The sequence below is a fragment of the Arachis stenosperma genome, chromosome 2 (assembly GCF_014773155.1).
Source record: "Arachis stenosperma cultivar V10309 chromosome 2, arast.V10309.gnm1.PFL2, whole genome shotgun sequence".
Taxonomy (NCBI): Eukaryota; Viridiplantae; Streptophyta; class Magnoliopsida; order Fabales; family Fabaceae; genus Arachis; species Arachis stenosperma.
Window position 1 is genome coordinate 63,926,069 of NC_080378.1, and position 26,542 is coordinate 63,952,610.

The 26,542-nt window shown below is 39.0% G+C and overlaps 1 non-coding gene across 1 annotated transcript; it reads right to left on the reverse strand.

Annotated features, from left to right (window-relative positions):
• Positions 1-22,068: 22,068 nt before the first annotated feature.
• Positions 22,069-22,176, reverse strand: LOC130963762 (small nucleolar RNA R71). Its single transcript, XR_009079880.1, has one exon. It is a non-coding gene; the product is annotated as a small nucleolar RNA R71 (small nucleolar RNA).
• Between the last annotated feature and the right edge of the window lie 4,366 nt (positions 22,177-26,542).

Genomic DNA, 26,542 nt, shown 5'->3' on the forward strand with positions numbered 1-26,542 from the left:
ATCAGAATCTTCGTGGTATAAGCTAGAATTGATGGCGGCATTCAAGAGAATCCGGAAGGTCTAAACCTTGTCTGCGGTATTCTGAGTATGATTCAATGATTGAATGACTGTGACGAGCTTCAAACTCATGAAGGCTGGGCGTTAGTGACAGACACAAAAGAATCACTGGATTCTATTCCAATCTGATTGAGAACTGACAGATGATTAGCCGTGCTGTGACAGAGCGCGTTGAACATTTTCACTGAGAGGATGGAAGGTAGCCATTGACAACGGTGAAACCCTACATACAGCTTGCCATGGAAGGAGCCTTGCGTGTTTGAAGAAGAAGACAGTAGGAAAGCAGAGATTCAGAAGATAGAGTAACTCCAAAACCTCAGCCTGTTCTCCATTACTACAAAATAAGTATTTATTTCATGTTCTTTTGCTCATCACAATTAAACCTGAGAATTTTTGATATCCTGACTAAGAGTTACAAGATAACCATAGCTTGCTTCAAGCCGACAATCTCCGTGGGATCGACCCTTACTCACGTAAGGTATTACTTGGACGACCCCGTGCACTTGCTGGTTAGTTATGCGGAATTGGAAAAGTGTGATTGCAATTTTGTGCACCAAGTTTTTGGCGCCGTTGCCGGGGATTGTTCGAGTTTGGACAACTGACGGTTTATTTTGTTGCTTAGATTAGGAATATTTTAATTTCGTTGGTTTAGAGTCTTTTATTTGAGTTTAGTTTCATATTTTAAGTTTGGTGTCTTCTTTGTTTTTTCCTTTAAATATTCGAAAAATTCTGTTTGATTTTCCAAAAATTTTAAGTTTGGTGTCTTTTGTGCTTTTATTTACTTAAAAATTTTCAAAAATTTGTTCTTGGTGTTCATCTTGATCTTCAAAGTGTTCTTGGTCTTCATCTTGACATTCAAAGTTTTCTTGTTTGTTCTCTTTGTTTTGATCTAAAATTTCTAAGTTTAGTGTTATTTTGTTGTTTTTCTCTTTCATCATTAAAATTTAAAAATAAAAAAATATCTTTCCCTTATTTTGCTCATAATTTTCGAAATTTTGCATTAATTTAGTCAAATATTTTCAAAATCATATCTCTTTTTTTAGTCAAGTCAAAATTCTAATTTCAAAAATTGATCTTTTCAAATCTTTTTCAAAAAAAAAATATCAAATCTTTTTAATTTCTTCAATCATATCTTTTTTTTTATTTGCAATCATATCTTCATAATCATATCTTCTTCAAAACAGTTTTCAATCATATCTTCTTTATTGCTCTTTCCAAAATCTTTTTAATTAATTAATTAATTTAGTTTTCAATTTGCTTTGATTTTATTTTTCGAAATTTTATTTTATTTTCAATTTATTTTATTTTATTATTTTCGGTCACTTTTAATAAAAAAATAAAAATAAAATAATATCCACATCATCTCCCTTTCTCCATCATGGACCTAAGTAGAATTGAGCAGCCCAGAAGGACTCTAGGGTCATATGCTAACCCCATTACAGCCGCATATGGGAGTAGCATCTGTATACCTCCCATTAAAGCAAGCAGCTTTGAGCTAAATCCTCAACTCATTATCATGGTGCAGCAAAATTGCCAGTATTTCGGTCTTCCACAGGAAGAACCTACTGAGTTTCTGGCACAATTCTTACAAATTGCTGACACAGTACGTGATAAAGAGGTGGATCAGGATGTCTACAGATTATTACTGTTTCCATTTTCTGTAAAAGATCAAGCTAAGAGGTGGTTGAATAACCAACCCACAGCAAGCATAAAAACATGGAGATAGTTATCAGACAAATTCCTGAATCAATTTTACTTTCCAAAAAGGATGACACAGCTAAGGCTGGACATCCAAGGCTTTAAACAAGAGGATAGTGAATCCCTTTATAATGCCTGGGAGAGGTACAGAGGTATGCTAAGAAAATGCCCCTCTGAAATATTTTCAGAGTGGGTACAGTTACACATCTTCTACTATGGGCTTACAGAAAAAGCTCAGATGTCCCTAGACCACTCAGCTGGTGGATCTATACATATGAGGAAGACGATTGAAGAGGCTCAAGAGCTCAAAGATACTGTTGCTAGAAATCAGCATCTATACTCAAGCAATGAGTCCTCTACAAAAGAAAAAGCTATGGCAGTAACTACTGATCCTAATCCTCAAGAACAGATTGTTGAGCTTAATCAGCAATTACTCATGATGACAAAACAGTTAGCAGAATTTAAAGAGATGCTCCAAGAAACCAAAATTGCTAACAAGAATATAGAATCACAGTTGAATCAGACAAAACAGCAGTTATCTAAACAGATAACAGAAGAATGCCAAGCAGTTCAATTGAGGAGTAGGAAGACATTGAATAACACTGCTCAAAGTAGCAAAAAGCCAAGAAAGGAACAACTAACAGAGGATAACCAAACCACTGCCCAAAATCCCTCTAAGGACAGTAAGAGCCCAAAGAGGAATACTCCTGGCGTTCAAACGCCAGAAAGGGGGGAAAAGTTGGCGTTAAACGCCCATTCCATGCCCAGTTCTGGCGTTCAAACGCCAGAAATGGGGGAAAAGTTGGCGTTAAACGCCCATTTCTCACCCAGTCCTAGCGCTCAAACGCTAATGAGGAATCAGACACCTGAGAGTGCTGATAGTAACCCCTCTAAAAAGGCTTCTCCAACCACCTCTGTAGGGAATAAACCTGCAGCAACTAAGGTTGAAGAATATAAAGCCAAGATGCCTTATCCTCAGAAACTCTGCCAAGCGGAACAGGATAAACAATTTGCCCACTTTGTAGACTATCTAAGGACTCTTGAAATAAAGAGTCCGTTTGCAGAGGCACTTGAGCAAATACCTTCTTATGCTAAGTTCATGAAAGAAATCTTAACTCATAAGAAGGATTGGAGAGAAACTGAAAAAGTTTTTCTCACTGAAGAATGCAGTGCAGTCATTCTGAAAAGCTTACCAAAGAAGCTTAAAAACCCTGGAAGCTTTATGATACCATGCACATTAGAGGGTACTTGTACCAAGAAAGCTCTATGTGATCTTGGGGCAAGTATCAACTTAATACCTGCATCCACTATCAGAAAGCTTGGCTTGACTGAAGAAGTCAAACCAACCCAAATATGCCTCCAACTTGCTGATGGCTCCATTAAATATCCATCAGGCATAATTGAGGACATGATTGTCAAGGTTGGGCCATTTGCCTTTCCCATTGACTTTGTAGTGCTGGAAATGGAGGAGCACAAGAGTGCAACTCTTATTCTAGGAAGACCTTTCCTAGCAACTGGACGAACCCTCATTGACGTCCAAAAAGGGGAATTAACCCTGAGAGTCAATGAGGATGAGTTCAAGTTGAATGTTGTCAAAGCTATGCAGCATCCAGACACATCAAATGACTGCATGAGCGCTGATATTATTGACTCTTTGGTGGAGGAGGTCAATATGACTGAAAGCCTCGAATCAGAGCTAGAGGACATGTTTAAAGATATTCAGCCTGATCTGGAGGAACTAAAGGAAATAAAAGAAATTCTGAAAATTCCTCAGGAAGAAGATAAGTCTCCTAAACCTGAGATCAAGCCACTACCACCATCCCTGAAATATGCATTTCTGGGAGAATGTGACACTTTTCCAGTGATCATAAGCTCTGCTTTAAATCCACAGGAAGAGGAAGCACTAATTCAAGTGCTAAGGACACACAAGATAGCTCTTGGGTGGTCCATAAGTGATCTTAAGGGCATTAGCCCAGCAAGATGCACGCACAAGATCCTATTGGAGGATGATGCTAAGCCAGTGGTTCAACCACAAAGGCGGTTAAATCCAGCCATGAAGGAGGTGGTGCAGAAAGAGGTCACTAAGTTACTAGAGGCTGGGATTATTTATCCTATTTCTGATAGCCCCTGGGTGAGCCCTGTCCACGTTGTCCCCAAGAAGGGAGGCATGACAGTGGTTCATAATGAAAAGAATGAACTGGTTCCTACAAGAACAGTTACAGGGTGGTGTATGTGTATTGACTACAGAAGGCTCAATACAGCCACCAGAAAGGATCATTTTCCTTTACCATTCATAGACCAAATGCTAGAAAGACTAGCTAGTCATGATTATTACTGCTTTTTGGATGGCTATTCAGGTTACAACCAAATTGCAGTAGATCCTCAGGACCAAGAGAAAATAGCATTCACTTGCCCTTCTTGCGTGTTTGCCTACAGAAGAATGCCTTTTGGTCTGTGTAATGCACCTGCAACTTTTCAGAGATGCATGCTATCCATCTTCTCTGATATGGTAGAGAAGTTTCTGGAAGTCTTCATGGATGACTTCTCTGTATATGGAGACTCATTCAGCTCCTGTCTTAACCATCTAGCACTTGTCCTGAAAAGGTGCCAAGAGACTAACCTGGTCTTAAACTGGGAGAAATGTCACTTTATGGTGACTGAAGGAATTGTCCTTGGGCACAAAATTTCAAGCAAGGGAATAGAGGTGGATAAAGCAAAGGTAGAGGTAATTGAAAAATTACCACTACCTGCCAATGTTAAGGCAATCAGAAGCTTTCTGGGGCATGCAGCATTCTACAGAAGGTTTATGAAAGATTTTTCAAAAATTGCAAAACCTCTAAGCAACCTGACACACCATTTGTGTTTGACACACAGTGTCTGCAGGCATTTGAGACCCTGAAAGCCAAACTGGTCACAGCACCAGTCATCTCTGCACCAGACTGGACATTGCCATTCGAACTAATGTTTGATGCCAGTGACCATGCCATTGGTGCAGTGTTGTGACAGAGGCACAACAAGCTTCTGCACGTCATTTTTTATGCTAGTCGTGTTCTAAATGACGCACAGAAGAATTACACAACCACAGAAAAAGAGTTACTTGCAGTGGTTTATGCCATTGACAAGTTTAGATCCTATTTAGTAGGGTCAAAAGTGATTGTGTACACTGACCATGCTGCTCTTAAATACTTACTCATAAAGCAGGATTCAAAACCCAGGCTCATAAGATGTGTGTTGCTTCTGCAAGAGTTTGATATAGAAATAAGAGACAGAAAAGGGACAGAGAACCAGGTAGCTGATCACTTGTCCCGGATAGAACCAGTAGCTGGGGTGTCCCTCCCCTCTACTAAGATCTCTGAAACCTTTCTGGATGAGCAATTGTTTGCTATTTAGGAAGCTCCATGGCTTGAAGACATTGCAAACCATAAGACTCAAGGTTCTCTTTCTACCACCATGGAGAGGAAGCATGAAGAGCTTCTCTCAAAATAGAGTCAAACAGAGCCCCCACAGTCAAACTCTAAGTTTGGTGTTGTGAGGCCACAACCAAATTCTAAGTTTGGTGTTGAACCCCCACATTCAAACTCTATGTTTGGTGTTGGGAGGTTCCAACATTGCTCTGAACATCTGTGAGGGTCCATGAGGGCCCACTGTCAAGCTACTGACATTAAAGAAGCGCTTGTTAAGAGGCAACCCAATGTTATATTTATCTATTCTCCTTTGTTATTTTATGTTTTCTATAGGTTAATGATCATGGGAAGTCACAAAAACAATTGAAAAAGCAAAAACAAAATGAAAAATAGAAAGAAAAATAGCATACCCTGGAGTAAAGGCTTGCTAGCGTAAACGCCAGTAAGGGCAGCAAATGGGCGTTTAACGCCCAGTCTGGCACCATTCTGGGCATTTAACGCCAGAAAGGGGCACCATACTGGCGTTTAACACTAGGAATGGGCACCAAGCTGGCGTTAAACGCCAGAAATGGGCACCAGCCCAGCGTTTAACGCCAGGATTAGCATAAGGAGCATTTTTGCTCACCACTTGGTGCAGGGATGAATTATCCTTGACACCTCAGGATCTGTGGACCCCACAGGATCCCCACCTACCCCACCACTCTCTCTTTTCTTTCTCCTTTTGCTCGAGGACGAGCAAACCTTCTAAGTTTGGTGTGGTAAAAGCGTTGCTTTTTGTTTCTCCATAACCATTTATGGCACCTAAGGTCGGAGAAACCTCTAGAAAGAGGAAAGGGAAGGCAAAAGCTTCCACCTCCGAATCATGAGAGATGGAGAGATTCATCTCAAGGGATGCACTTTCCTCCACAAAACTATTGGGAGCAAATCAACACCTCCCTAGGAGAATTGAGTTCCAACATGGGACAACTAAGGGTGGAGCACCAAGAACATTCCATCCTCCTCCATGAAATTAGAGAAGATCAAAGAATCATGAGAGAGGAGCAACAAAGAAAAGGAAGAGACATTGAGGAGCTCAAGCACTCCATAAGATCTTCAAGAGGAAGAACAAGCCGCCATCACTAAGGTGGACCCGTTCTTTAATCTCCTTGTTCTTTGTTTTTCTGTTTTTTTGAATTTTTATGCTTATGTTTATCTATGTTTGTGTCTTATGATCATTAGTGTCTTAGTGTCTATGCCTTAAAGTTATAAATGTCCTATGAATCCATCACCTTTCTTAGACGAAAAATGTTTTTAATCACAAAAGAACAAGAAGTACAGGATTTCGAATTCATCTTTGAAACTAGTTGAATTAGTTTGATGTGGTGACAATATTTTTTGTTTTCTGAATGAATGATTAAACAATGCATATGTCTTTTGAATTTGTTGATTAAAGAATGTTAAACTTGTTGTTATTGAGGAGAAATGTTATTGAGGATCTGAAAAATTATCAGATTGATTCGTGAAGTAAGAAAAAGCAGTGAATTCAAAAAAATAAAAAAAAAAAGAAAAAATGTAAAAAAAATAATTTATATATATATATATATAAAGTGATCCAAGGCAAAAAGATTGTGCTTAAGAACCCTGGACACCTCTAATTGGGGACTCTAGCAAAGCTGAGTCACAATCTGAAAAGGTTCACCCAGTTATGTGTCTATAACATGTATGTATCCGGTGGTAATACTGGAAGACAGAGTGCTTTGGGCCACAGCCAAGACTCATAAAGTAGCTATGTTCAAAAATCATCATACTTAACTAGGAGAATCAATAACACTATCTGAATTATGAGTTCCTATAGATGCCAATCATTCTAAACTTCAAAGGATAAAGTGAGATGCCAAAACTGTTCAGAAGCAAAAAGCTACTAGTTCCGCTCATCTAATTGGAGCTAAGTTTCTTTGATATTTTGGAGTCTATAGTATATTCTCGTCTTTTTATTCTATTTGATTTTCAGTTGCTTGGGGACAAGCAACAATTTAAGTTTGGTGTTGTGATGAGCGGATAATTTATACGCTTTTTGGCATTGTTTTTAGTATGCTTTTAGTATATTTTAGTTAGTTTTTATTATATTTTTATTAATTTTTAGTTAAAATTCACTTTTCTAGGCTTTATTACGAGTTTGTGTGTTTTTCTGTGATTTCAGGTATTTTCTGGCTGAAATTGAGGGACCGAGCAAAAATCTGATTCAGAGGCTGAAAAGGACTGCAGATGCTGTTAGATTCTGACCTCCCTACACTCGAAGTGGATTTTCTGGAGCTACAGAAGCCCAATTGGCACGCTCTCAATTGCTTTGGAAAGTAGACATCCTGGGCTTTCCATCAATTTATAATAGTCCATACTTTGCCCAAGATTTGATGGCCCAAACCGGCGTTACAAATCAGCTTCAGAATTCCCGGCGTTTAACGCCGAAACTGGCACAAAAATTGGAGTTAAACGCCCAAACTGGCATAAAAGCTGGCGTTTAACTCCAGAAAAGGTCTCTACACATGAAAGCTTCAATGCACAGCCCAAGCACACACCAAGTGGACCCTGGAAGTGGATTTTTACATCATTTACTCATTTCTGTATACCCTAGGTTACTAGTTCACTATTAATAGGACCTTTTGACATTGTATCTTTACCTAATGACACTTTACATGTTTCATACTGTATCTTCTACGGCATGAGTCTCTAAACCCCATGGTTGGGGGTGAGGAGCTCTGCTGTGTCTTGATGGATTAATGCAATTACTACTATTTTTCATTCAATCACGCTTGCTTCTATTCTAAGATATCACTTGTTCCTAAACTTGATGAATGTGATGATCCGTGACACTCATCATCATTCTCACCTATGAACGTGTGCCTGACAGCCACCTCCGTTCTACCTTAGATTGAGTAGATATCTCTTGGATTCTTTAATCAGAATCTTCGTGGTATAAGCTAGAATTGATGGCGGCATTCAAGAGAATCCGGAAGGTCTAAACCTTGTCTGTGGTATTATGAGTAGGATTCAATGATTGAATGACTGTGACGAGCTTCAAACTCCTGAAGGCTGGGCGTTAGTGACAGACGCAAAAGAATCAATGGATTCTATTCCAACCTGATTGAGAATCGACAGATGATTAGCCGTGCTGTGACAGAGCGCGTTGAACATTTTCACTGAGAGGATGGGAGGTATCCATTGACAATGGTGAAACCCTACATACAGCTTTCCATGGAAGGAGCCTTGCGTGCTTGAAGAAGAAGATAGTAGAAAAGCAGAGATTCAGAAGATAGAGCAACTCCAAAACCTCAGCCTGTTCTCCATTACTGCAAAACAAGTATTTATTTCATGTTCTTTTACTCATCACAATTAAACCTGAGAATTATTGATATCCTGACTAAGAGTTACAAGATAACCATAGCTTGCTTCAAGCCGACAATCTCCGTGGGATCGACCCTTACTCACGTAAGGTATTACTTGGATGACCCAGTGCACTTGCTGGTTAGTTGTGCGGAATTACAAAAGTGTGATTGCAATTTCGTGCACCACCATGGAAAGGAGTATGAAGGATTGGATGAAGGCAGTAGGAAAGCAGATATTCAAGAGGGATGAAGCATCTTCATACGCTTATCTGAAATTCCCACCAATGAATTACATAAGTATCTCTATCTTTATTTTATGTTTATTTATATTTTAATTAAACTCCATAACCATTTTAATCCTCCTGACTGAGATTTACAAGGTGACCATAGCTTGCTTCAAGCCAACAATCTCCGTGGGATCGACCCTTACTCACGTAAGGTTTATTACTTGGACGACCCAGTGTACTTGTTGGTTAGTTGCAGAGTTGTGAAGAAAGCGCTGAGATTATGAATGCGCATACCAAGTTGAGCGCCATTGTTAGAGATCACAATTTCGTGCACCAAGTTTTTGGTGCCATTGCCGGGGATTGTTCGAGTTTGGACAACTGACTGTTCATCTTGTTGCTTAGATTAGGTAATTTTCTTCTTATTTCAATCTTTATTTGATTTTCAAAAAGTTTTCAAAAACCTTTCAAAAAAATTTTTTCTTCTTTTTTCATTTTTTCAAAATAATTTTCAAAAAATCCAAAAAAAATTCATAAAATCATAAAAATCAAAAATATTTCATGGTTCTTGTTTGAATTTAGGGCCAAATTTTAAGTTTGGTGTCAATTGCATGATTTTAATTGTCTTGCAATTTTCAAAACACATGCATTGTGTTCTTGATGATCTTCAAGTCGTTCTTGATGAATTGCCTTGTTTGATCTTCATGATTTATTGATTTGCACTGCATGATGTTGTACATATGCATTCTTGCATTCATATGGCCCAAACATGAGAAGGTTCTAAGTTTGGTGTCCTCCATGTTTTCTTTCATTAAGAAAACTGAGTTCTTGATATTCATCTTGGTGTTCATCTTGACATTCATAATGTTCTTGCATATATCTTGTGTTTTGATCCAAGAATTATATGTTTTGACTCATTTTGTTGTTTTTCAAAATTGAAAACATATTGATGAGAGAACTTTTGCGTGGTCTAGAAATTTGCGGATAAATCCTCGTTGCAAGTATAGTTTCTAAACCTTCAAAAGTTCTTTCATACAAACTTTTTGGGTGTCACAAGTAACAAACCCCTTTAAAAATTGTTAACCGAGTATTCAAACCTCGGGTCGTCTTCTCAAGGAACTGCAAGGAGGTATGTTCTTATTATTGGCTATGGAGATTGTGAATTCGGGGTTTCAAGAATGAGGGATAAGTAATATAAATGGCAAGTAAAATAAATGGCAATTAAAATAAATAAATACTGTAAAGTAACTTTTGGCAAGGTGAGAGAAATTAGAAGTCCAACATGGTTATCCCTCTCAACAACAACGAAAGTTGTATCTTAATTCCACTTAGTTAACCTTTGAAGCAAAGGTAAGTCAAGGGACTAATTAGTTTGACCTTCGAATCCTATTTATTTCCTAAGAAAAAGTAGGGATTATTGAAGTTCAGTTCAATTAGCAAGATAATGATTATCACTTACGCTGAGTTTGATAACTGTTGAGTTACTGATTTCTTAACCAAGACCAAAAGTGGGAAAAAGTAAATTGCTGGAATAAAATATCTTCAGATCGGAAGCAATGGTAACGTAAATAAAATCAAGCAATCATAAACTGAAAATACCTCAATTATCATTAATTCAAACAATAATTTGTGACATGGAATAATTCATAAATTAAATTATAAAAGTAAATAATTAACTCAAATGCTGGAATAAATAAATAAAGTGAAAGGGAAGCTTAAAAACAAAGGAACATAAAAACCTGGATCGAGAGTCACTCTTACAAGCAAAGAGAAGTCCTAAATCCTAATCCTAAGAGAGAGAGGAGATAACCTCTCTCAAAACTAAATCTAAATCATCGGAAGTAACAAAAATGCGAACCCCCCTGGTCGACGAAATTGTGATCACATGCTCTTTGTACTTGTATGAAATTTAATAATTGGCTTTATTTGAATTCACAACTCCGTTCAACTAACCAGCAAGTGTACTGGGTCGTCCAAGTAATAAACCTTACGCGAGTAAGGGTCGATCCCACAGAGATTGTTGGTATGAAGCAAGCTATGGTCACCTTGTAAATCTCAGTCAGGCGGATTCAAGGATAATTGGATTATTAGTTTAAATTTGATTAATGGAATAAATAGAAAATAAAAAGGGATAGAAATACTTATGCAGATTCATTGGTGGGAATTTCAGATAAGCGAATGGAGATACTGTATGACTCAAGAACGCCTATTTTCCTATTGCTTCAACTCAATCCTTCTTACTCCTTTCCATGGCAAGCTGTGTATAGGGGTTCACCGTTCGACGATGGCTACTTTCTATCCTCACGGGAAAATGGTCCTCTGCGGCTGTCACTCGCATGGCTAATCGTCTGGAGGCATCACCTGGCCGAAGGCTACATCCCATCCTCGCAGTGAAAACTACGCTCACGCGCTCTGTCACAGCACGGCTAATCACTGGTTGGTTCCCGCGCCTACTGGAATAGAATCCCTTGATTCTTTTGCGTTTGTCACTAACGCCCAGCACTTGCAAGTTTGAAGTACGTCACAGTCATTCATTACCGGAATCCTACTCGGAATACCACAGACAAGGTGAGACTTTCCGGATTCCCAGGATCCTACTCAAAATACCACAGACAAGGTGAGACTTTCCGGATCCTCATAAATGCCGCCATCTATCTAGCTTATACCACGAAGATTCTGTTGGGGAATCTAAGAGATACACATTCAAGCTCGGTTGCATGTAGAATGGAAGTGGTTGTCAATCACGTGCGTTCATAAGTGAGAATGATAATGAGGGTCATATAATCATCACATTCATCATGTTCTTGGGTAAGAATGAATATCTTGGAATAAGAATAAGAGAGAATTGAATAAAAGAAAATAGAATTGCATTAATACTTGAGGTACTGCAGAGCTCCACACCCTTAATCTATGGTGTGCAGAAACTCCACTGTTGAAAATACATAAGTAAAAGGTTCAGGCATGGCCGAATGGCCAGCCCCCTAAAACGTGATCAATAGCCTCTTAGGATGAAGAATAAAACAAAACTGAGACCAAAGATGTCTAATACAATAGTAAGAGGTCCTATATATACTAGACTAGCTACTAGGGTTTACATGAGTAAGTAATTGATGTATAAATCCACTTCCGGGGCCCACTTGGTGTATGCTTGGGCTGAGCTTGATCAATCCACGAGCTGAGGCTTCTCTTGGAGTTGAACTCCGAGTTATGACGTGTTTTGGGCGTTCAACTCCGGATCATGACGTTTTTCTGGCGTTTAACTCCAGACAGCAGCATGAACTTGGCGTTCAACGCCAAGTTACGTCGTCAATTTCCGAATGAAGTATGGACTATTATATATTGCTGGAAAGCTCTGGATGTCTACATTCCAACGCCGTTGAGAGCGCGCCAATTGGAGTTCTGTAGCTCCAGAAAATCTATTTCGAGTGCAGGGAGGTCAGATTCCAACAGCATCAGCAGTCCTTTTGTCAGCCTTTTTCAGAGTTTTGCTCAAATCCCTCAATTTCAGTCAGAATTTACCTGAAATCACAGAAAAACACACAAACTCATAGTAAAGTCCAGAAATGTGAATTTAACATAAAAACTAAGGAAAACATCCCTAAAAGTAGCTTGAATTTACTAAAAACTACCTAAAAACAATGCCAAAAAGCGTATAAATTATCCGCTCATCACAACACCAAACTTAAATTGTTGCTTGTCCCCAAGCAACTGAAAATCAAATAGGATAAAAAGAAGAGAATATACTATAAATTCCAGAATATCAATGAATATTAATTATAATTAGATGAGCGGGACTTGTAGCTTTTTGCTTCTGAACAGTTTTGGCATCTCACTTTTTCCTTTGAAGTTTAGAATGATTGGCTTCTCTAGGAACTTAGAATTTCGGATAGTGTTATTGACTTTCCTAGTTAAGCATGTTGATTCTTGAACACAGCTACTTATGAGTCTTGGTTGTGGCCCTAAGCACTTTGTTTTCCAGTATTACCACCGGATACATAAATGCCACAGACACATAACTGGGTGAACCTTTTCAGATTGTGACTCAGCTTTGCTAGAGTCCCCAGTTAGAGGTGTCCAGAGCTCTTAAGCACACTCTTTTTTTTGCTTTGGATCACGACTTTAACCACTCAGTCTCAAGCTTTTTACTTGGACCTTCATGACACAAGCACATGGTTAGGGACAGCTTGATTTAGCTGCTTAGGCCTGGATTTAATTTCCTTGGGCCCTCCTATCCATTGATGCTCAAAGCCTTGGATCCTTTTTACCCTTGCCTTTTGGTTTTAAGGGCTATTGGCTTTTTCTACTGCTCCTTCTTTTTCTTTCTATTTTTTTCTTTTTTTTTCGCAAGTTTCTTCTTTTTCATTGCTTTTTCTTGCTTCAAGAATCAATTTCATGATTTTTCAGATCATCAATAACATTTCTCTTTGTTCATCATTCTTTCAAGAGCCAACAGTTTTAACATTCATAAACAACAAGATCAAAAGACATATGCACTGTTCAAGCATTCATTCAGAAAACAAAAGTATTGTCACCACATCAATATAATTAAATTAAATTCAAGGATAATTTCGAAATCTATGTACTTCTTGTTCTTTTGAATTAAAACATTTTTCATTTAAGAGAGGTGGAGGATTAATGGATTTTATTCATAGCTTTAAGGCATGGTTACATACTAATGATCATGAAGTAAAGACACAAAACATAGATAAACACAATATTAAAAACCGAAAAGCAGAAAGAAATAAGAACAAGGAATGAGTCCACCTGAGTGAAGGTGGCGCCTTCTTGAAGGTCCAATGGTGCTCTTTGAGCTCCTCTATGTCTCTTCCTTGCTTCTGTTGAATGATTCCTAGTAATTTTGGTGTTTCTACCCTTAGTTGCTTCCAATATTTGTGTGGAGGATAACTTATCCCCTGAGGTATCTCAGGGATCTCTTGATTTGCAGCCACATGTTCTACCACTGAGCTATGACGGCTTATATGAGTCTTTCCATCTCCCATGACTCAGAGGTGAAAGCTTTTGTCTTCCCTTTGAGGTTTCTCTGGCCTTAGATGCCATTAATGTTAATGGAAAAGCAAAAAGCTATGCTTTTACCACACCAAACTTAAAATATTGCTCGCCCTCGAGCAAGAGAAGAAAGAAGAGAAGAAGAAGAAGAAGAAGAAAATGGAGGAGAGTGAGGGGAGATGGATTCAGCTATATGGGTGGGATTGGGTGGGAAGGAAAATATGAATTGTAAAGGTAGGTGGGGTGTATGGGGAAGAGTGGGTAAATGTAGGTGGTGAATGAAAAACAGAAGGGATGACCATGAATGGAGAGAGAGAAGGCGAGGTAGGTGGGGATCCTGTGAGGTTCACAGATCCTGAGGTGTCAAGGAATTCCATCCCTGCACCAAATAGGCATGTAAAATGCCTTTGCACACCATTCTGGCGTTTAAACGCCCATTGGTGCACATTCTGGGCGTTCAACGCCCATGTAAAGCATGTTTCTGGCGTTGAACGCCAGTTTCATGCTTGTTACTAGCATTCAGCGCCAGTTTTTCCTCTTTGGGCACATTCCTGGCGTTCAGCGCCAGAATGTTGCTTGTTTCTGGCGTTCAGCGCCAGAATGGTGCTCTGTTCTGGCGTTGAACGCCAGCCAGATGCATCTTACTGGCGTTGAACGCCAGCCCGTGCGTCCTCCAGGGTGAAAATTTTTTCTTTTGCTGTTTTTGATTCTGTTTTTAATTTTTATGATTTTTTCGTGACTCCTCATGATCATGTACCTAATAAAACACAAAATAACAATAAAATAGAATAACATAGAATTTAGATAAATAAAATTGGGTTGCCTCCCAACAAGCGCTTCTTTAATGTCAATAGCTTGACAATGGCTCTCATGGAGCCACAAGGTGATCAGGTCAATGTTGTATAGTTGTCCACACCAAACTTAGAGTTTGGATATGGGATCTTAACACCAAACTTTAGAGTTTGGTTGTGGCCTCACAACACCAAACTTAGAGTTTGACTGTGTGGGTTCTTCTTGACTCTGAACTGAGAGAAGCTCTTCATGCTTACTCTCTTCTGTCGCAGAGGGATGGCCATGTGCCTTAAACACAAGGTAGTCCCCATTCAATTGAAGGACTAACTCACCTCTGTTGACATCTATCACAGCTCCTGCTGTGGCTAGGAAAGGTCTTCCAAGGATGATGCAATCATCCTCTTCCTTCCTAGTGTCTAAGATTATGAAATCAGCAGGGATGTAAAGGCCTTCAACCTTTACTAACACGTCCTCTACTATTCCATAAGCTTGTCTCAATGATTTTTCTGCCAGTTGTAATGAGAACAAGGCAGGTTGTACCTCAATGATCCCCAGCTTCTCCATTACAGAGAGTGGCATAAGATTTATCCCTGACCCCAGATCACACAGAGCTTTTTCAAAGATCATGGTGCCTATGGTACAAGGTATTAAGAACTTGCCAGGATCTTGTTTCTTTTGAGGTAGAATTTTCTGAATCCAAGTATCCAGTTCATTAATGAGCAAGGGAGGTTCACTTTCCCATGTCTCATTACCAAACAACTTGGCATTCAGCTTCATGATAGCTCCTAAATATTGAGCAACTTGCTCTCCAGTTACATCTTCATCCTCTTCTGAGGAAGAATAGTCTTCAGAGCTCATGAATGGCAGAAGGAGATTTAATGGAATCTCTATATGAGCCTCAGATTCCTCTGGATCCTTAATAGGAAACTCCTTCTTGCTTGAGGGACGTCCCAGGAGGTCTTTCTCACTAGGATTTTCGTCTTCCTCCTCCTTTGTGCATTCGGCCATATTGACTATGTCAATGGCTTTGCACTCTCCTTTTGGATTCTCTTCTGTATTGCTTGGGAGAGTACTGGGAGGAGTCTCAATGACTTTCTTACTCAGCTGGCCCACTTGTGCCTCCAGATTTCTAATGGAGGATCTTGTTTCACTCATGAAACTGAAGGTGGCCTTTGACAGATCAGAGACTACATTGGCTAAATTAGAGGTGTTTTGTTCAGAATTCTCTGTCTGTTGCTGAGAAGATGATGGATATGGCTTGCTATTGCCCAGCCTGTTGCGTCCACCATTGTTAAAACCTTGTTGAGGTTTTTGTTGATTCTTCCATGAGAAATTTGGATGATTTCTCCATGATGAGTTATAGGTGTTTCCATAAGGTTTACCCATGTAATTAACCTCTGCCATGGCAGGGTTCTCAGGATCATAAGCTTCTTCAGAAGCTGCCTCTCTAGTACTGTTGGATGCATGTTGCAATCCATTCAGATTTTGAGAGATCATGTTGACCTGTTGAGTCAACACTTTGTTCTGAGCCAATATGGCATTCAGAGTATCAATTTCAAGAACTCCTTTCTTTTGAGGTATCCCATTGTTCACAGAATTCCTCTCAGAAGTGTACATGAACTGGTTATTTGCAACCATGTCAATGAGTTCTTGAGCCTCTTCAGGCGTTTTCTTCAGGTGAATAGATCCACCTGCAGAATGGTCCAATGACATTTTCGAAAATTCAGAGAGACCATAATAGAATATATCTAATATGGTCCATTCTGAAAACATGTCAGATGGACATCTTTTGGTCAGCTGCTTGTATCTTTCCCAAGCTTCATAGAGGGATTCACCATCTTTTTGTTTGAAGGTTTGAACATCCACTCTCAGCTTGCTCAGCTTTTGAGGAGGAAAGAACTTATCCAAGAAGGCAGTGACCAGCTTATCCCATGAGTCCAGGCTATCCTTGGGTTGTGAATCCAACCATACTCTAGCTCTGTCTCTTACAGCAAAAGGGAAAAGCATAAGTCTGTAGACTTCAGGATCAACTCCATTCGTCTTTACAGTCTCACAGATCTGCAAGAACTCAGTTAAAAACTGATAAGGATCTTCGGATGGAAGTCCATAAAACTTGCAGTTTTGTTGCATTAATGCAACTAGCTGAGGTTTCAGCTCAAAGTTATTGGCTCCAATGGCAGGAATGGAGATGCTTCTTCCATCAAACTTGGACGTTGGCTTTGTGAAGTCACCAAGCATTCTCCTTGCATTATTATTATTTTCGGCTGCCATCCCCTTCTCTTGTTCGAAAATTTCTGAAAGGTTGTTTCTGGATTGTTGTAATTTAGCTTCTCTTAATTTTCTCTTCAGAGTCCTTTCAGGTTCTGGATCAATTTCAACAAGAGTGCCTTTATCCTTGTTCCTGCTCATATGAAAGAGAAGAAAACAAGAAAAGAAGAGGAATCCTCTATGTCACAGTATAGAGATTCCTTTATGTTAGTAGAAAAAGAAGGGGTAGAAGAATGAAGAGGGAGATTCGGATTTTTGGATGAAGAGAGGTGGAGAGAAGTGTTAGTAATTAAATAATTAAATAGAAGAAGAAAAGAGAAGGGATATTTCGAAAATAATTTTTGAAAAGGGGTTAGTGATTTTCGAAAATTAGAGATAAAATGTAATTAAAATTAAAACATGAAACAATTAATTAATTAAAAAGAACTTTTGAAAAAGGGATGAGATATTTTTGAAAATTAGAGAGGGAAAAGTAGTTAGGTGGTTTTGAAAAAGATAAGAAACAAACAAGAAGTTAGTTAGTTGATTGAAAAAGATTTGAAATCAAATTTGAAAAAGATAAAAAGATAAGAAGTTAGATAAGATATTTTGAAATCAAATGTTGAAAAAGATAAAATTTTTGAAAAAGATCAAAATAAAAGATAAAAAGATTTAATTCAAAAATTTTGAAATTATTTACTTCACTAACAAGAAACTACAAGATAAGATTCTAGAACTTAAAGATTGAACCTTTCTTAACAAGAAAGTAACAAACTTCAAATTTTTGAACCAATCACATTAATTATTAGTGAATTTTCGAAAATATGATGTAAAGATAAGGAAAAGATTTTGAAAATAATTTGAAAAATGTTTTTGAAATTTTTGAAAAATAGAAAAAATGAAAAAGATATGATTTTTGAAAAAGATTTTAAAAAAGATAAGATTTTTAAAATTGAAATTTTGACTTGACTTGTAAGAAACAACTAATTTTAAAAAATTTTTGACCAAGTCAACCCAAAATTTTGAAAATTTGGAGGGAAATAAGGAAAAGATATTTTTTTTTTGATTTTTGAATTTTTAATTATGAGAGAGAAAAACAACAAGATTACTCAATGCATGAAATTTTTAGATCAAAACAATGAATGCATGCAAGAATGCTATGAATGTCAAGATGAACACCAAGAACACTTTGAAGATCATGATGAACATCAAGAACATAATTTTGAAAAATTTTTGATGCAAAGAAAACATGCAAGACACCAAACTTAGAAATCTTTAATGCATGGACTCTAACAAACAAAAAATGCATATGAAAAACAATAAACAACACAAAACAAGAAAACATCAAGATCAAACAAGAAGACTTGTCAAGAACAACTTGAAGATCATGAAGAACACTATGAATGCATGGGATTTTCGAAAAATGCAAGAAAAATTTTTAAAGCATGCAATTGACACCAAACTTAAAAATTGACTCAAGACTCAAACAAGAAACACAAAATAATTTTTTATTTTTATGATTTTATGAATTTTTTTGAATTTTTATTAATTTTTTCGAAAATAAAGTTTAGAAAAACGAAAAATAAAAGAAAAATTTTGAAAAAGATTTTTGAAAAGAAAATTACCTAATCTGAGCAACAAGATGAACCGTCAGTTGTCCATACTCGAACAATCCCCGGCAACGGCGCCAAAAACTTGGTGGACGAAATTGTGATCACATGCTCTTTGTACTTGTATGAAATTTAATAATTGGCTTTATTTGAATTCACAACTCCGTTCAACTAACCAGCAAGTGTACTGGGTCGTCCAAGTAATAAACCTTACGCGAGTAAGCGTCGATCCCACAGAGATTGTTGATATGAAGCAAGCTATGGTCACCTTGTAAATCTCAGTCAGGCAGATTCAAGGATAATTGGATTATTAGTTTAAATTTGATTAATGGAATAAATGGAAAATAAAAAGGGATAGAAATACTTATGCAGATTCATTGGTGGGAATTTCAGATAAGCGAATGGAGATACTGTATGACTCAAGAATGCCTAATTTCCTATTGCTTCAACTCAATCCTTCTTACTCCTTTCCATGGCAAGCTGTGTATAGGGGTTCACCGTTCGACGATGGCTACTTTCTATCCTCACGGGAAAATGGTCCTCTGCGGCTGTCACTCGCATGGCTAATCGTCTGGAGGCATCACCTGGCCGAAGGCTACATCCCATCCTCGCAGTGAAAACTACGCTCACGCGCTCTGTCACAGCACGGCTAATCACTGGTTGGTTCCCGCGCCTACTAGAATAGAATCCCTTGATTCTTTTGCGTTTGTCACTAACGCCCAGCACTTGCAAGTTTGAAGTACGTCACAGTCATTCATTACCGGAATCCTACTCGGAATACCACAGACAAGGTGAGACTTTCCGGATTCCCAGGATCCTACTCGGAATACCATAGACAAGGTGAGACTTTTCGGATCCTCATAAATGCCGCCATCTATCTAGCTTATACCACGAAGATTCTGTTGGGGAATCTAAGAGATACACATTCAAGCTCGGTTGCATGTAGAACGGAAGTGGTTGTCAATCACGTGCGTTCATAAGTGAGAATGATAATGAGGGTCATATAATCATCACATTCATCATGTTCTTGGGTACGAATGAATACCTTGGAATAAGAATAAGAGAGAATTGAATAAAAGAAAATAGAATTGCATTAATACTTGAGGTACAGCAGAGCTCCACACCCTTAATCTATGGTGTGCAGAAACTCCACCGTTGAAAATACATAAGTAAAAGGTTCAGGCATGGCCGAATGGCCAGCCCCCTAAAACGTGATCAATAGCCTCTTAGGATGAAGAATAAAACAAAACTGAGACCAAAGATGTCTAATACAATAGTAAGAGGTCCTATATATACTAGACTAGCTACTAGGGTTTACATGAGTAACTAATTGATGTATAAATCCACTTCCGGGGCCCACTTGGTGTATGCTTGGGCTGAGCTTGATCAATCCACGAGCTGAGGCTTCTCTTGGAGTTGAACTCCGAGTTATGACGTGTTTTGGGCGTTCAACTCCGGATCATGACGTTTTTCTGGCGTTTAACTCCAGACAGCAGCATGAACTTGGCGTTCAACGCCAAGTTACGTCGTCAATTTCCGAATAAAGTATGGACTATTATATATTGCTAGAAAGCTCTGAATGTCTACTTTCCAACGCCGTTGAGAGCGCGCCAATTGGAGTTCTGTAGCTCCAGAAAATCCATTTTGAGTTCAGGGAGGTCAGATTCCAACAGCATCAGCAGTCCTTTTGTCAGCCTTTTTCAGAGTTTTGCTCAAATCCCTCAATTTCAGTCAGAATTTACCTGAAATCACAGAAAAACACACAAACTCATAGTAAAGTCCAGAAATGTGAATTTAACATAAAAACTAAGGAAAACATCCCTAAAAGTAGCTTGAATTTACTAAAAACTACCTAAAAACAATGCCAAAAAGCGTATAAATTTTCCGCTCATCACCCCCTAAATGGATGCATTACCACACTTTATAACCTCTAGTCTATGCTGTCTGTACTTGGATATGGGCCAAAAAGGGCTTCAGAAATTGCTGGGGGCGTATTCTATAAATTCTGATTCGTGGCCTCTGTCACGCGTCCCGGTAGGTCACGCGGTCGCGTCATTCGGAGCTTTTCCTTGCCACGCGGTCGCGTCAATCACGCGTCCGCGTCGTATGCATTCTGCTCAAGGCGCGCGGTCACGTCAGTCATGCGGCCGCATCGCTGCTTCTTTGTTTCTGGCACGCGATCGCGTCATCCATGCGATCGCGTGGGTGCCAGTTTCTTCAAAACTCTGTTTCGTACTTTCCTTCTATTTTTGTATGTTTCCTTTTCCATCCTTTAAGTCATTCTGCCTTAGAAAATCTGAAAATACTCAACACATTAATCACGGCATCGAATGAAAATAAAGATAATTAAAATAATTAATTTTAAAGCTTAGGAAACATGTTTTTCACATACAACACATAATAAGGAAGGGAAAGTAAAACCATGCAATTAATATGAATAAGTGGGTGAAGGATTGAATAAATCACTCAAACTAAGCACAAAATAACTCATGAAATATGGGTTTATCACATATCTTCTTGAATTAAGGATTTGGCAAAAAGAAGATCCAAGAACATAAAGCAGAGAAATTACAGAGAAGAAGCTGGGCGTTCAAAACACCCAGTGAAGAAGGAAAACTGGCGTTTAAACGCCAGCCAGGGTACCTGGATGGGCGTTTAAACGCCTAAACCATGCAGCACTTGGGCGTTAAACGCCCAAAACATTTAGCTCCTGGGCGTTTAACGCCAGGATGACACAAGGAGAGGAATTTTGTTTTCAAATCAAATCTTTTTCAACTCTTCACAATTTTTCAAAATCAAATCTTTTCAAATCAAATATTTTCAATCATATCTTTTTCAAAATCTTTTTCAAAAAAAATCAAATCTTTCTAAAATTTCTTTTTCAAATATTTTTCAAAAATAAATTAAAATCATATCTTTTTAAACATATCTTTTTCAAATCATATCTTTTTCAAAATCAATTTCAAAATCTTTTCTAACTTCTTATCTTTTCAAAATTGATTTTCAAATCTTTTTCAACTAACTAATTGATTTTTTGTTTGTTTTACTAATTCTTATCTTTTTTAAAACCACAACCAATTTTTCAAAAATTTATTTTAAATTTTATTCTTTTTATTTTTCGAAAATTTCCCCCTTTCTCTCATCTTTTTCTATTTAAACACTAACATTCCTCCTCCATAGTCAATTCGAACTCCATCACTCTTTGTATGTTCAAAATTTTACCTACCTCCTTCTTCTATTTTTATTTTCCTCTGACACCTCAAGGAATCTCTATGCTGTGACATAGAGGATTCCATATTTTCTTTGTTTTCTTCTCTTTCATATGAGCAGGAACAAAGATAAAGGCATACTTGTTGAAGCTGATCCTGAACCTGAAAGGACTCTGAAAAGGAAGTTAAGAGCAACTAAAGCACAAAACTCTGAAGAGGACCTCACTAAAATTTTGAAAAGGAAGCAGCAAAAGAAACAATTATGGCCGAACTAAACAACAATGCAAGGAAGATGCCTGGTGATTTTACTACACCAACTTCCAACTTCTATGGAAGAAGCATCTCAATCCCTGCCATAGGAGCAAACAATTTTGAGCTAAAGCCTCAATTAGCTGGACTCTTGGGATAAGCTGGTCACAGCTTTCTTAGCCAAGTTCTTTCCTCCTCAAAAGCTGAGCAAGCTTAGAGTGAATGTTTAGACCTTCAGACAAAAAGATGGTGAGTCCCTCTATGAAGCTTGGGAAAGATACAAGCAGCTGACCAAAAAGTGTCCTTTTGACATGCTTTCATAATGGACCACATTAGATATATTCTATGATGGTCTGACTGAATTTTCCAAGATGTCACTGGACCACTCTGCAGGTGGATCCATTCACCTAAAGAAAACGTCTGCAGAAGCTCAAGAACTTATTGAAATGGTTGCAAATAACCAGTTCATGTACACCTCTGAGAGGAATCCTGTGAGTAATGGGACGTCCCAGAAGAGAGGAGTTCTTGAAATTGATGCTCTGAATGCCATACTGGCTTAGAACAAAATATTGACCCAACAAGTCAATATGATCTCTCAGAGTCTGAATGGATTACAAAATACATCCAACAGTACTAAAGAAGCATCTTCTGAAGAAGAAGCTTATGATCCTGAGAACCCTGCAATAGCAAAGGTGAGTTACATGGGTGAAGCCTTTGGCAACACCTATAATCCTTCATGGAAAAATCATCCAAATTTTTCATGGAAGGATCAACAAAAGCAAGGCTTCAATAATAACAATGGTGGAAGAAACAGTTTTAGCAATAGCAAACCTTTCCCATCATTATCTCAGCAACAGACAGAGCATTCTGAGCAGAATCCTTCTAGCTTAGCAAATATAGTCTCTGATCTATCTAAGGCCACTCTTAGTTTCATGCCTGAAATAAGATCCTCCATTAGAAATTTGGAAGCACAAGTGGGCCAGCTGAGTAAAAGGGTTACTGAAACTTCTCCTAGCACTCTCCCAAGGAATACGGAAGAGAATCCCAAAGAAGAGTCCAAGGCCATTGATATAATCAACATGGCCGAAACCTTAGAGGAGGAGGAGGACATGAATCCCAATGAGGAAGACCTCAGGGAATGTCCAAAGATCAGTAAGGAATACTGTTCCGAGGGTTACCTAAAACTGTAGGTCGATCCCGGATGAGACATTCTGTGCTGGTCGGATCCGATGTGTCCGGCTGGTGAATAGCGGCCGGAGCTGGTACGTCCGACTTGTGGAATTGAGAGTGCTGCTGATCCTTTACCACCGAAGGGTGGGGGTACCTGCAAGGGACTCCGATGCTTAAGTTAGCAAGGGTATTAAGCAGGTATTGAGTAGAATCAGAGTATGAGTTATACCTGGGTGCTCCAGTGTATTTATAATGGTAAGATGTGACCTTTTGGATAAGATAAGTTAGTTATCTTTATCTTATCTTTTATCTTTGAGTTGAGGTCAGCGTATCTTCAACGGAACCGCCTTTATCCCTATAGGCTTGGGCTGCCTTAGGATTTGAGTCGTGTTCCTCTATCTGGGCCCTTTATTGGGCTTTTCTGTCGATTTGGTCGAGCTCTTTGAAAAGAGATTGGATAGTCTGACCTGAAGAGGTCGGTCGCTTTGTCGCTAAACATCCCGGGTCGGTCAGCTCGACCCAGGGTATGAACAGTGCCCCTGTTTGAGCTCAGTTTTCTTTGTTTGAGGTCGAGTCTTTTGACGTTGGTCCTTCTTTTAGTGAAACCGAGTTCAAGCATTTTGTCGATTTCTTCTTTTGTTGATTTTTGAATGTAGAACGTTTTCCTCAAAAAGCGCGCGCTTTTATACCAGCGCTTTGTTCTTGGGAACGTGGGGGGTTTAATACCTTCATTAATTGGTATTAATTGCCCCGTTTTCTCTCTTTTTCTACTTGTTTGTCTTGACCAATCCCGGAGTGGTGAAAAAGAAGGCAGCTTGGGTCTCCTTTCGTTCCACCCAGGGAAAGAAAGTCTTTTCCATGTTTGATGAGTCATTCCGCAATTTTAAAAACTACTTTTTCAAGGTCCGAGCTGTTGAAGGAACTCGGCCCTTTTTTCTGGATGAAAATGATGAGCCTGCCTTTCCCTTGGAATGGCAGAAAGACGTAAGGGTCTCCAGGTATTCTTGGGAAATGTTGGATGAGGCTGAGCGAGCCTTTGTTACTGTTTTGGAAGAACGCTGGGGTCAACCTCCCCATCTTGATACAAAGAAATTTCTAACCAATCCTTCTCTTCTTCAAACTGAATTGGGTATCTTGTGTTTCCTTTATTATCTGTTTATGTTGCTTGTAGCTATCTTTCCGTCTTGTCCGACTTGTAGCTTAACTTTTTGTTTCATTTGCAGAGGCAATGAAGAATAACGAATCTATGAAAGCTTTTAAGAAGGCGCAGAAGGCGACTGCTGCCAGAAATATTGCTGCCAAGGCGGCTGGGGAGGGGTCCTCCCAAGTGCGCGAGAAGCCATCAGTGCCGAGTTTCCCCGGGGTGAGGAAGGTGATCCCAACACCTCGGGTCTGCTTGGTGGATCCTTACCCTACTTCTGCCGCTCCATCTGCTGCTCCTCCAAGTAAGAAGCAAAAGACGGCTGAGCCCTTCGACCTCAATGCCCCTGATTTCAACGCCATTGAGTTTGTAGATCAACAAATCGGGCCCTATGGTACCATCTCCATGGACGATGTGTCCATTCTCAATCATCTGGAGTTTATGGCCCGAAATCATGTAAGGATGGCATATATGTCGGCTGCTATATACCGGACTGCTCAAAGTCTTCCTCTCCATGCGACCAAGGCATTTATAGAGGAGGAAAAGCAGGAGTTTGACCGGATGAAGGGGCTGAGGGAGGAGCTTGAATTAAAGGTGACCAAGTTGGAGAAGGATCTAGAGAATGAGAAGGCAAGTTCCCTTTCACTGGCGGCTTCTTTGAGGTTGGCCGAGGACACAGCGTTGATGCATAAAGAGAGTTACGTTACGACTTATCGGGAGGTGATGCACCTGAGGGAGGAATTGAAAAATGTCCGGGAAGATTATTCTGAGCTCCAAGGTCATCTCGTTGGCAGCGTGACTGTTGCTTTCGAAAACTTGAAGGAGCAAGTTCGGGTTATTACTCCCGAGGCCGATCTCACCTCTTTCAGCCTGGACAATGTTGTCAGGGATGGCAAGATTGTCCCTGATGACGATGGTGATGATGATGCTGATCCTCCTCCTGTGTCCTCTGCCAAAGTGTCGACTTCTTCTGCTCCTCCGATTGCACCTGATTCGGATTGCCAGGTTTTGAACCGGGAGGATGGAACTATAGATGCCGTGCCTATTCAGACTCGTCCTCCTTCTCCTTGTCCTGATGATGCCAAGAAGGCTCCTGATGCTTGCTGATCTCTTTCTAGATATTTGTGTAGTTGGCCCGGCTTGTGGGATTTTTTTTAAAACTTTGTTTGTTTTGCTGACGATTTCTAGTTGCTTGTTTTAGCAACTTTATTTTGAAAAACAAAAGGTAGCTCACTATCTTTAGCAGGTGTTGATGGCCGCCGAGGCTTTATAACTTTGTGGATTATATAAAGGTTTTTGTCTTGTTTTCTCTTCTGCTTTCTGAGAATGCTGGAACCTTGTAGCTCGACCTCCTTGGATTATTTTGTTTTATTGCTTATATCTCGGATCCTTTGAGGCTGTGATTGTATAGGTCCAACTTATTTCTCGGTTTTCTGTATTTATGACCGATTCCTTTGCGTTGGTCCTCTTCTAAGTTATTTTTGTAATCCTCTTTTTTGGACCTTTGTCAGGTCTCTTTCAGGGATTACTTTGATAACTTTTTAGTGGTAGGAGTCCGACTTGGTTATGTCGGTCTCCTTTAAGTTATTTTTTGTAGTCCTCTTTCTTGGATCTTTGTCAGATCTCTTTCAGGGACTACTTGTATAACTTTTTAGTGGTAGGAGTCCGACTTGGTTATGTCGGTCTCCTTTAAGTTATTTTTTGTAGTCCTCTTTCTTGGATCTTTGTCAGTTCTCTTTCAGGGACTACTTGTATAACTTTTTAGTGGTAGGAGTCCGACTTGGTTATGTCGGTCTCCTTTAAGTTATTTTTTATAGTCCTCTTTCTTGGATCTTTGTCAGATCTCTTTCAGGGACTACTTGTATAACTTTTTGTTTTGGGCTGACTTTGCTATGTCAGGCCCTTCTAAGTTAAAGTAATCCTCTTTAATAGGGTTGGCCAGACCTCTTTCCAAGGTTTACTTATAACTTGGGTTGACTTGGTTCGAGTTCTTAACGTTCGACCAGTCTTTAAGTTATTATTTTAGCGATCCGGAAGACCTCGTCAGGTTCTTTTTTGGATTGCTTTCGATAACTTCTTACATTATTCTGTGTTCACCTTTGCCGATTTGTAGAAAGTGGTTGGCATCTTTAGATTGTCCTTTGGGTGAATCGCGTTTTCACCTTTATCGAACGATTTGTCTTTATCGTGGTCGTGCAGTGAAATTGTTTGTCACTTTCTGCGACTTGTCGCTTTATAATCGGACGATGAATACTTCAGATTAATGCGTCTTGGATTCTTTGTAGAATATCTAAATAAACTTTATTCAAAGAAAAAATGCAAATATATACAGGTGGGAATTTTCTTATCCCTTTAAGTCGGGCATGACCTAG